The sequence below is a fragment of the Indicator indicator genome, chromosome 21 (assembly GCF_027791375.1).
Source record: "Indicator indicator isolate 239-I01 chromosome 21, UM_Iind_1.1, whole genome shotgun sequence".
In the NCBI taxonomy this organism is placed as follows: domain Eukaryota; kingdom Metazoa; phylum Chordata; class Aves; order Piciformes; family Indicatoridae; genus Indicator; species Indicator indicator.
In genome coordinates, this window is record NC_072030.1 from 16,296,961 (window position 1) to 16,308,270 (window position 11,310).

Consider the following 11,310-nt stretch of genomic DNA (forward strand, 5'->3'; position numbering starts at 1 on the left):
CTGCAGGGGGGTTGGACTGGATGACCTGGGGAGGTCCCTTCCAACCCAACCCATTCTCTGATTCTAAAATGACTCAAAAAAAAAAAAGGTGTCAAGAGGGGAGGGAGGTTGTGGAGTCTCCTTGTCTATAGACTTCCCAAATGCTGCTGGGTAGCCTGTCCTAGGTGAATCTGCTTTGATAGTGAGGAGTGGGCTTAGATAAGCTCTAGAGGTCCTTTCCAACCCCCACTATTCTATGATTCTGTGGTATTGTGTTGATGTTTTTCTTGGGCAACAGGAACTTGGGTGCAGATGTGTGTTAGAAGGAAGAAGAAGGGGGCAGAAAGGACCCCAAAGGGTAAGAAAAAGCAGTGAAGAAAAACCAAGGTGTGTTTCCAGCTGTGTTGCTTGTGTGTATGTAGTGATGCTTCAGGCTTTGAACATTGTGTACAAACCCCTCAAATAAATTGCCAGCAGATGGCAGTGGCCCTACAAAAACTGGCAGCATCCTGCCACAGGAGCATCGAAGTAGGGCTGAGACCCCGAAGAGCTGCCCACAGCCCAGGGACAGCAGAAGGGCTCCAGGGAAAATGGAATCACCTCCACCAGGAGCACAGTCAGAGGTGCAGAAAAGAAACCTCAGGATTGCCCAAGCGTGCTGGCACTTGGTGCTAGAACCTCAGCAGTGGGCAGGGAGGGGAAGCCAGCTGTGGCCAGTGAGTGCTGCAGGCTGAGGTGGAAGCAGTTGGAGACAGATTTAAGACTTACCCTCTCCTTGATCCCTGTGAGAGAAGGGGGGGGGGGGAGAAGGAAAAAAAAAGGTTATTGAGACTGGATGAATATTTCTCTCACTCCATACTATTGCCAAGCTCTCAACCCCACTCTGAAGCAACCCAAGGCACTGATGTATGAAGCCTAGTCTGTTGTTTGTGCTCTTCCCCACCCTTCCACAGCTCTTGCAGGAGCCTTTTGTGTTTAAGAGTAATAAAGCATCTGGGTTTGGGATTGATTTTAGTGGGTTTTTGATGCTGGAGGATCTGTATCCAGGCCTAATGCCACCACCACAGGACTATAACATGATTCCTTCACAGCTGCTGAAGCTGGACCTCAGCCCTGGTGTACTGGGCAAGCTGACCTCCAGCTGATGGTCCAGTCCAGCCCTGGTGTGCCACAGGCTCCTAGAACCACAGGGCTGTGTGATAAAGATGCTTTTCCCATGGCTGTTGCTACATCACAGTCTGCTCTTGCTCCCACCTGACAGCTTCTCCTGCTCTGCCATCACCTTGCATGAAACCCAAACCCAAGAGCAGCCCTGGGGCTAGAAACTAAACAATGGACCTGTTAGCTAGAGATTGCCTTCCGAAAGGGGCCAAAATCATCTCTGGAAAACATCCACAACTGATATCTGTGATGAAGATTGTCCAGCCTACTCTTTTTGTTTTTTTTTAAATGACACAGGTTGAGCTGAAACTACCTCATAACATAGGAGGGAGCTGAGTGACCACTGTCCATGATGCCTCTGGTGCTAGCATTGCACTAAACCTTCCCCCCTACGGCTCTTCCACTCCACTATGTGTTTCATTCCCCCTCCTCAGTACTGCCATGGCCAGTGGGGGACAAGCTGAGCTAGGTGAAGGTGTTGGGAGGATGTCCTCTAGCCCTTTCCCCCTGCCTCAAGGGGCTTTGGGATGTGCACAGAGCAGCACCCAGCCCTGGTCCCCATGGAGAATGCCCTTGCTCTGCTGTGTGGAGCCAAGCTGAGCAGATGAACATGCAGGTGGCTTCCTCTCTACTTACACTTCCTCGGTATCAGACATGTTGGTGATGGGTTTCTAAGAAGAAGAGAGAGAGAGAGAGAGAGAGAGAGGAGGAGAAGAAGAGAGAGAGAGAGAGAGAGGAGGAGAAGAAGAAGAGAGAGATAGAGAGGAGGAGAAGAAGAGAGAGAGAGAGAGGAGGAGAAGAAGAGGAGAGAGAGAGAGAGGAGGAGAAGAAGAGGAGAGAGAGAGAGAGGAGGAGAAGAAGAGAGAGAGAGAGAGAGGAGGAGAAGAAGAGAGAGAGAGGAGGAGAAGAAGAGAGAGAGAGAGGAGGAGAAGAAGAGAGAGAGAGAGAGGAGGAGAAGAAGAGAGAGAGAGAGAGAGAGGAGGAGAAGAAGAGAGAGAGAGAGAGAGGAGGAGAAGAAGAGAGAGAGAGGGGAGGAGAAGAAGAGAGAGAGAGAGAGGAGGAGAAGAAGAGAGAGAGAGAGAGGAGGAGAAGAAGAGAGAGAGAGAGAGAGAGGAGAGAAGAAGAGAGAGAGAGAGAGGAGGAGAAGAAGAGAGAGAGAGAGAGGAGGAGAAGAAGAGAGCGAGAGAGAGAGAGGAGGAGAAGAAGAGAGCGAGAGAGAGGAGGAGAAGAAGAGAGAGAGAGGAGGAGAAGAAGAGAGAGAGAGAGAGGAGGAGAAGAAGAGAGAGAGAGGAGGAGAAGAAGAGAGAGAGAGAGAGGAGGAGAAGAAGAGAGAGAGAGAGAGGAGAAGAAGAAGAGAGAGAGAGAAGGAGAAGAAGAAGAGAGAGAGAGGAGGAGAAGAAGAGAGAGAGAGAGAGGAGGAGAAGAAGAGAGAGAGAGAGAGGAGGAGAAGAAGAGAGAGAGAGAGAGGAGGAGAAGAAGAGAGAGAGAGAGAGGAGGAGAAGAAGAGGAGAGAGAGGAGGAGAAGAAGAGAGAGAGAGAGAGGAGGAGAAGAAGAGAGAGAGAGAGAGGAGGAGAAGAAGAGAGAGAGAGAGAGGAGGAGAAGAAGAGAGAGAGAGGAGGAGAAGAAGAGAGAGAGAGAGAGGAGGAGAAGAAGAGAGAGAGAGAGAGGAGGAGAAGAAGAGAGAGAGAGAGAGAGGAGGAGAAGAAGAGAGAGAGAGAGGAGGAGAAGAAGAGAGAGAGAGAGAGAGAGGAGGAGAAGAAGAGAGAGAGAGAGAGGAGGAGAAGAAGAGAGAGAGAGAGAGAGGAGGAGAAGAGAGAGAGAGAGAGGAGGAGAAGAAGAGAGAGAGAGGAGGAGAAGAAGAGAGAGAGAGAGAGGAGGAGAAGAAGAGAGAGAGAGAGGAGGAGAAGAAGAGAGAGAGAGAGAGGAGGAGAAGAAGAGAGAGAGGAGGAGGAGAAGAAGAGAGAGAGAGGAGGAGGAGAAGAAGAGAGAGAGAGGAGGAGAAGAAGAGAGAGAGAGAGAGGAGGAGAAGAAGAGAGAGAGAGAGGGAGGAGAAGAAGAGAGAGAGAGAGGAGGAGAAGAAGAGAGAGAGAGAGGAGGAGAAGAAGAGAGAGAGAGAGAGGAGGAGAAGAAGAGAGAGAGAGAGAGAGGAGGAGAAGAAGAGAGAGAGAGAGAGGAGGAGAAGAAGAGAAGAGAGAGGAGAGAGGAGAAGAGAGAGAGAGAGGAGGAGAAGAAGAGAGAGAGAGAGAGGAGGAGAAGAAGAGAGAGAGAGGGGAGGAGAAGAAGAGAGAGAGAGGGGAGGAGAAGAAGAGAGAGAGAGGAGGAGGGAGAAGAAGAGAGAGAGAGAGGAGGAGAAGAAGAGAGAGAGAGAGAGGAGGAGAAGAAGAGAGAGAGAGAGAGGAGGAGAAGAAGAGAGAGAGAGGAGGAGAAGAAGAGAGAGAGAGAGAGGAGGAGAAGAAGAGAGAGAGAGAGGAGGAGAAGAAGAGAGAGAGAGGAGGAGAAGAAGAGAGAGAGAGAGAGGAGGAGAAGAGAGAGAGAGAGAGGAGGAGAAGAAGAGAGAGAGAGAGAGGAGGAGAAGAAGAGAGAGAGAGAGAGGAGGAGAAGAGAGAGAGAGAGAGGAGGAGAAGAAGAGAGAGAGAGAGAGGAGGAGAAGAAGAGAGAGAGAGAGAGGAGGAGAAGAAGAGAGAGAGAGAGGAGGAGAAGAAGAGAGAGAGAGAGAGGAGGAGAAGAAGAGAGAGAGAGAGAGGAGGAGAAGAAGAGAGAGAGAGAGAGGAGGAGAAGAAGAGAGAGAGAGAGAGGAGGAGAAGAAGAGAGAGAGAGAGGAGGAGAAGAAGAGAGAGAGAGAGAGGAGGAGAAGAAGAGAGATGAGAGGAGGAGAAGAAGAGAGAGAGAGAGGAGGAGAAGAAGAGAGAGAGAGGAGGAGAAGAAGAGAGAGAGAGGAGGAGAAGAAGAGAGAGAGAGAGGAGGAGAAGAAGAGAGAGAGAGGAGGAGAAGAAGAGAGAGAGAGGAGGAGAAGAAGAGAGAGAGAGGAGGAGAAGAAGAGAGAGAGAGGAGGAGAAGAAAGAGAGAGAGAGGAGGAGAAGAAGAGAGAGAGAGGAGGAGAAGAAGAGAGAGAGAGGAGGAGAAGAAGAAGAGAGAGAGGAGAAGAAGAAGAAGAGAGAGAGGAGAAGAAGAAGAAGAGAGGAGAAGAAGAAGAGAGGAGAAGAAGAAGAGAGGAGAAGAAGAAGAGAGGAGAAGAAGAAGAGAGGAGAAGAAGAAGAAAAAAAAGCTGTTATTAATGAGAGGTCTCCTTAAACACCAAGGCAGGAGCAGATAGGTTGACATTTGAGGGGAAGAAAACAAACAAACAAAAATATATCCAGTCCCCCACCAACACTGCCAGCAGCACAGGTCAGAGGAGAAGAGGGGCAGAGGAAACATTCATCCAGAAAGACAGCTTCCATCAACTCAGCTGCTTCCCACAGGCAGGCCCAGGGGGAGAAATTTGGACCTGGCTTTAAGTTCCAAAAGCCCCAGAGCTCAGGGAGACAAGCAGAGGCCAGGATGTCTTCTTGCTCCCAGGTGGTGTTTCCATCACTCACAGCATCACAGTCTCACAGTATATCAGAGGCTGGAAGGGACCCCCCCTGCCAGAGCAGCATCACTTAGGGTAGTCCACTCAGGAATGCATCCAGGTGGGGTTTGATAATCTCCAGACGAGGAGGCTCCACAACCCCCCCGGGCAGCCACTCCAGCCAGATCAGAGAAATTTCTCTGCCTTTTACACTACCACAAGTGGGAAGGTGCCAGCTCCACAGCATCAGTCAGAGCTAGAAATCAAAAATAACTGAAACTGCCACCACACCCAGAGATAAGCCCAGAGATAACTCCTTCTGTGTCAGCACCCAGGAGCCTGTCTGCTTTCCACATCTGGGGAGTGAAGGAACAATTGGCTGCTGATTGCCTCAGGATGAGAACTGGCCACGTGCCTGCTTAGGCAATTCCCATCAGTACTGCAGAACCACAGCCTGGTGGGGGTTGGAAGGCACCTCTGGAGATCACCCAGTCCACTCCCCCTGCTAAAGCAGGGCACCCACAGCAGCTTGCCCAGGATCACAATGGCCAGGGGGGTTTGGAATCTCTCCACAGAAGGAGACTCCACAACCTCTCTGGGCAGCCTGCTCCAGGGCTCCAGTACCCTCACACCAAAGAATTTTTGCCTCCTCTTCAGATTGAACCTCCTGGCTTCCAGTTTGTTCCCATTGGCCCTTGTCCTGTCAAAGGGCACCACTGAAAGAGTCTGACCCCTGCCTCTTGCCCCTCCCAGGGTTGGAAGCTCTCCAGAGAAGGAGACTCCACAACCTCTCTGGGCAGCCTGCTGCAGGGCTCCTGCACCCTCACACCAAAGAATTTTTTTCCTTCTGCTCAGGTGGAACCTCCTGGGTTCCAGTCTGTGCCCCTTGTCCTGTCAAAGGGCATCACTGACAAGAGTCTGGCCCCAGCCTCTTGCCCCCCACAGGTCCTGTAGCTCTTGCTGAGCATTGTTCAGATCCCCAGATCAGTCTGGGGCTGCTCTTCTCCAGGCTCAACAGCCCCAGGGCTCTCAGCCTTTCCTCCTCACAGAGATGCTCCAGGCCCCTCAGTGTCTTTGTAGCCTTCACTGGACTCTCTCCAGTAGTTTCCTCTCTCTCTTATCAGGGAACCCAGAACTGGACATCAGACAGCATAACAAGAGACAATGGCTTCAAACTAGAGCAGAGCAGGATTTAGACTGGATGTTAAGAACAAGTTCTTTACCAGGAGGGTGGTGGAACACTGGAACAGGTTGCTCAGGGAGGTGGTTGGGGCCTCATCCCTTGAGACATTCAAGGTGAGGCTCAACAGGGCTCTGGGCAACCTGATCTGGTTGAGGATGTCCCTGCTGAGTGCAGAGGGGTTGGACTGGATGAGCTTTGGAGGTCCCTTCCAACCCAGAGCATTCTGTGATAACCAATTGTATTTATTGCAACCCATCCTCACACCACAGGGCAGGAATGAACCCAACCATGGTGCTGCCACGGCTCATACTTCTTCACAGCCCCAGCTGTAGCCAGGGAAGGAGAAGGGATGGATAGGGCCACTCTGCTGGGCCCCAAAGGTGTGTACCAGATCCTCAGCCATGCTGCTGCTATTCAGAGAGCATGGTGCTACCACCACCTGCTGTGCCTGGTTGGGGGACAGCAGTGATGAAACACTATGGCTCTTCTAAAAGCCTCAGCTGTGCAGAGGAGGAGGTGAGCAGGGCCCCCCCAAAACTTCCTCCAAATCCACTGGAGGGGGGGGAGCCTTAAATTAGAAACCAGGCTCCTCCTCACTGGGAAACCCAAAGGATGACTTTCATGACTTCATTACTCAGCTGATACATGAGAGATGTCTTGAAGGAGCAGGTGGGCTGACTTGGGTTCAAAAGGAACAACTGCAGCTCAGCAGCTTGCTATTTCAGAGGAAGGCAGTAATCCCACAGGCTCCAAACCCTGCCCCTAAAAGGGACTCTCTCCGTTCCCCAGCAGTCACCCTGAGCACCACACGTTCACACCAACAGGATTTAAACCCTCCACATCCTAAGCAGCAATAAGCAGCCAGCACTTGTCCTTCTAGCTCCTCATTTGTCCTCTTTCTGAAGCTCAGCACTGCCTTGGAAGCAGTGCCAGCAATGGCTGTGTTAGGACCTGATCTGGGAGGATGATCTACTGCTAGGACACATGAGATTTGGGCTCAGTGATCTCTTGGTTCCAGGCTGCTCTGATTGCCCACTCCACTCCTCAGGTGTGCCTGCAGGGTAGGGTTATGAACTCTAACCCCACCAGGCAGAAAGAATCTGGGCAACCTGATCTAGTTGTGAACCCTTCAGTGGGGTTGGTCTGGATGACCTTTAGAGGTCCCTTCTAACCCAAACCATTCAATGAAGCTGGAAGGATTTTCAGTTTTGCAAAAGTCTTTCCTGCTGCATGAGTTCCTGCTGCTGTTTCTATGACTGACTTGAATTCCACCACCACCTCTGGTCTCCCTCCCCTGGTCTTTTTAATCTAGATCATCAAATCTTCAGGAGAAAGACTTCCACTTGCTATCTGCACAGTGCCTGGAAGGTTTGCAATCCCATTTCAGCCTCCCAAATTGATTCAGGCTATTAGTAACAATGCTTGACAGTATGTTGGTTTATGCAGCAGGGCAGCAGAGCTTCTCCTGGCAGAAGCCTGAGGAGTGAACTTGCCAGATACCCAGCTGTTGGCTTCTTCCAAAATGCATGAGCTATAAAACTCAGGGCAACAGCCAAGCCTCCCAATGGATTCTGCCTTTGATTTATAACCCCCAGATTTCCAAGGTGGAAGGAGGGGAAGGGAATAAAAAATAATCCACAAACAAGAAGGATTTTCAAAGGGCTTTGGGCTAAACTCTTTCTCACTGCAGTGAGAAGAGTAATACTGCTCAGTGCTGGAGAAGAAAGGAGCTGGGGAGCTCTGTGTGTGTGCACTCAGAGAGCAAACATCTGCTCAGGGTAGAGCAGGCACACAGCACAGCTATTGCAGTCAACAGGAGCTTCTGCAATCAGGCTTGCCATGAACAATTACTGGAATGAGCTCATTTGCTCTCCAATTTAGCTCTAAGGACATCTTGCTGAGGGGTGTCACATTGGCTGCTCCTCTCCACCCTTCCATATTTGTTAATCCAAGCACTGAGGGTGGGATTTTGGGTGGTATCCATCTGCCTGCCCTAAAAGCCCAGCAGGAATGCCAGCATCCCCTGCACTGCAGGACCCCCACCCCTGGGAGGGATGAGGGGGACGGGTTTGGGCCCAAGATCAAATAAATTAACAAGTGCATTGTCAGACTCTGTGCAGAGATGAGCCAGGCACAGAAAGCCCAGAAGGGGGACAAAGAAATCCAGGGGGGAGATACAGGTTTCAACCTTGCAAGGGCCAAATATTCAGCCAAATTTGGTTGTTTTATCAGGAGGGGCTGGCATTGAAGCTAACTCCCACCACCTAGAAAGCCAAAAAGGCCTTGCCTCAAGAAGGACAAGGCATCTGTCCACCTCATGGCATTCAAAAGCCATCTGGTCCCTCAAAGCTAGGGGCAAAACATTGACCATCCTAGCAACAGCCAACCAAGATGAGAAAGGCTCTTCCACTGTCCATGCACCTAACACTGTCATCGAGGCAGCCAGCAAAACCAAACCCTATGGACATCCAAAATGCAACAAACCAAGCAGTCTGCTAAGAGCTGGGTTGTTTTGGTTTGGTTTTTTTTTTTTTTTTTTTTTTTTTTTTGCAGTTAGGATTAAGTTTGCTGAAGGCAATGGAAAGTCTCCACCTGGCTCCAGATTGCCCTTTGGTGGAAAAGACTTTACACACAGCAAACACAGCCTAAGATTAAGGCTGTTAGCACCTCAAGGCAATAACTGGGGTTTGTTTGTACAGTGGCAGGAAAAAAAACATATATAGGGTCTGGTCTTGGCTGAGGTTTGAGGATATAATAAAACCAATTAGTGAATGCTGCCCACCAGCTGGAAGGGAATCAAAACACATGGGGAGGGGAAAAAAGCCAGCCCAAAAACTTCCTGCCTGCTTCTGCTCCTTGAAGCTGAAAGCCAAGGTTGTTTCCTGCATTACTTGAAGCTAAGCAGGTCATGGCTAGAAGGTCAAAAAATGAGTAGATGTGGCACTTGGGGATATGGCTTAGTGGTCATGGAAATGTTGGGTTATCAGTTGGACTTGATGATCTTAGAGGTCTTTTCCAACCTTAATGAGTCTGTGATTCTATGACAAATACCCTAACCCTCAGCAGCCCCAGGTGGGCAGCAGTGCCACCTCCCTTTTGGCCCCAAATGCTCCTGTCCTTGGCTGAAAGAGCAGAGCCAGCACATCCCAAGAAGCCTCCTAGCAGCTGAGAATGCACCCAGGAAGGGGGGGGGGGGGGGAGGGGGAGAAGGGCTGCCTTGCCCCTCCAGGCCATCCCTGGAAATAACTCATCCATCAATCATCCCCTCCCAAGCCAGGCCATACAAGGGAGACAAGGTAGCAAGAGCTGGATGGACACAGGGAGGACAAAAGTGGCCATGCATGGCTGATGGAACCTGTCAGGAACAGCTATCAGGGGAGGACTAAAGGATGGTCCACCCAGCAGCTCCTCGTGGTCACACTTTCCTAGCAGGAACTGCTACAAACCCACTGCATACATTTTTTTATATACTTAGAGAGAGAGTGAAAAAAAAAAAAACAAAAATCTGGATTATAAATCATAGAATGGTTTGGGTTGGAAGGGACCTTAAGATCATCCAGTTGTAAGCCCACTGCCATGGGCAGGGACACCTCCTACCAGATCAGGTTGCTCAAAGCCTCATCCAGTCTGGGCTTAGAAGACATATGTTAATGATATCTATTACATTAATGATATCTAGTCTAGAAAGGATATCTAGTCTAGAAAGGATATCTAGTCTAGAAAGGATATCTAGTCTAGAAAGGATATCTAGTCTAGAAAGGATAGTAAAATAATGTTATTTATATAGAGATAAAACATATAAATAATATTCACAGATTTTTAATCTCCCTTTATTCTATCTCTCTGCCTCCATCCTTTGTTTCTGAACTGCTCAGAACTGAACAGAACAGAACTGAACTTCCCATCACAAAGCCTTTCTCTCCCCAGGGCTAGAGAACGAAGCACCCACCCCCAGTGCTGCTGCTAAAACAGGGGTAGCAGGACCCAAGCTCTGCTGCAAGCTCCACCCACACAGCAAACCCCCCACTCCCTGCCCCAAACTGTGCCCCTGAGCCTTCTCTATCTGATGCCTGAGTAGGATTTGCTAGGAACAACAAAGCTGAGAGAGGACTGGAAAACAACAACTGTTTAGTTTCTGTCTCCTGCCTCCCCCTGCTCTTGCATCTGTGAGGGATGGCTGCTTGCCCCAGGAATCACCTCCAGCCCTGCTCCCACCCAAGCTGCTGCCATCATTGTTTCCAGTGATGGTTACACTGCCTTTGCAGGATCCCACCCCCCTCCCTCAATCACCAAACGTTTTGCAGGCTGAGGGGGAGAAGCCCCCCACACAGAGGGGACTTCGAAAACCATGCACTTCAGGCTAGTGGGGCATAGACCCTGCTGAATTCAGCCCACTCCTTCCACCCCTCTGTGTTGTGGGGGGTTCTCTCCCAGTTTTCTTCTTTTCCACGGGAAGGGGCAGTTTTCCACAACCCTGTTTGTGTTTCTCAGGTCTCCAGCCTCACCAACAGCCCTGTCCTCCATCCCTCCCTCCTCAGCTGTCCTTTTCTCCAGGTGACATGGGAGGGAAGGTTGTCAGTGCTTCCTTCCCTCTGCTGGACCAAGTTATCCTCAAGTACCCCAAGAGATATCACTTCATTCTCAGTCCCACATCTTCAGTTTGGAAGGGTTCTTACCCCCCACCAGTGACCCTGGAGAGTTCAGTCACCCAAATCTCTGCAGGTGACACGAGCCTTGTGTGATGCCCAACCAAAGCCAAGAAGGAAAAATGCCTTTTCCTTCACATCCTGTGGAACACAACCCTCCCTTGATGCCTCTGCTTTCAAACCAAGGCTCATCCCCCTAGGGATTTAGCCCCCAGCAGCATCCCCTGGCCCAGCTCCTGCTTACCTGGGAGGAGCAGAGAGAAGCACCGAGCTCCCTGGCAAAGGGGACAGGCAGGCTGGGATCTGCAAGCGTCCCAAGGTGATGCAGCTCTCAACTTATAGTGACATTTGATCTTCTGGAGGAGCCCATTGGCCCCAGAGTCCCTGTGATGGGCAGGGAAGGGAGCAGGGACAGGGTGGGAGGAAGGGGGATGGAGAGGGTAGCAAGGGAAGGAGAAAAAAAAAGGTCATACTATGTATAGGAGCAGCTGGAGGAATCACACAGATGATGTTGAGATGGGAGGGACATGTTTGGAGAAAAAAAAAAAAAACTCTAAGGGCTTATGTTTCTATATTTACAGCCCCAGCAGGCAGGCAGAGCTTAAAGAGGGGTATCTGAGGCAAAGGCACCTCAGAAACAAAAGTGGGGCCCCCCACAGCTCTGTGGTGCATGGCCATAGCTTAAAACCTGGTTGTGGCACCCTGGCTCTTGCAATCTCACAGGCAGCAGCAAGCTCTGGTCCCTGGGCTGGGCAGGAGCCCACCCCTGCTGCCCCTCTCCATGTCAGCA

General features: G+C 50.6%; 1 long non-coding RNA gene across 1 annotated transcript; it reads right to left on the bottom strand.

Annotated features, from left to right (window-relative positions):
- Positions 1-747: 747 nt before the first annotated feature.
- On the bottom strand, positions 748-10,860 carry LOC128974167 (uncharacterized). The gene is made up of 3 exons (XR_008489303.1): positions 10,765-10,860; positions 1,777-1,811; positions 748-761 (listed from the first exon to the last, which is right to left on the bottom strand). It is a non-coding gene; the product is annotated as an uncharacterized LOC128974167 (long non-coding RNA).
- Between the last annotated feature and the right edge of the window lie 450 nt (positions 10,861-11,310).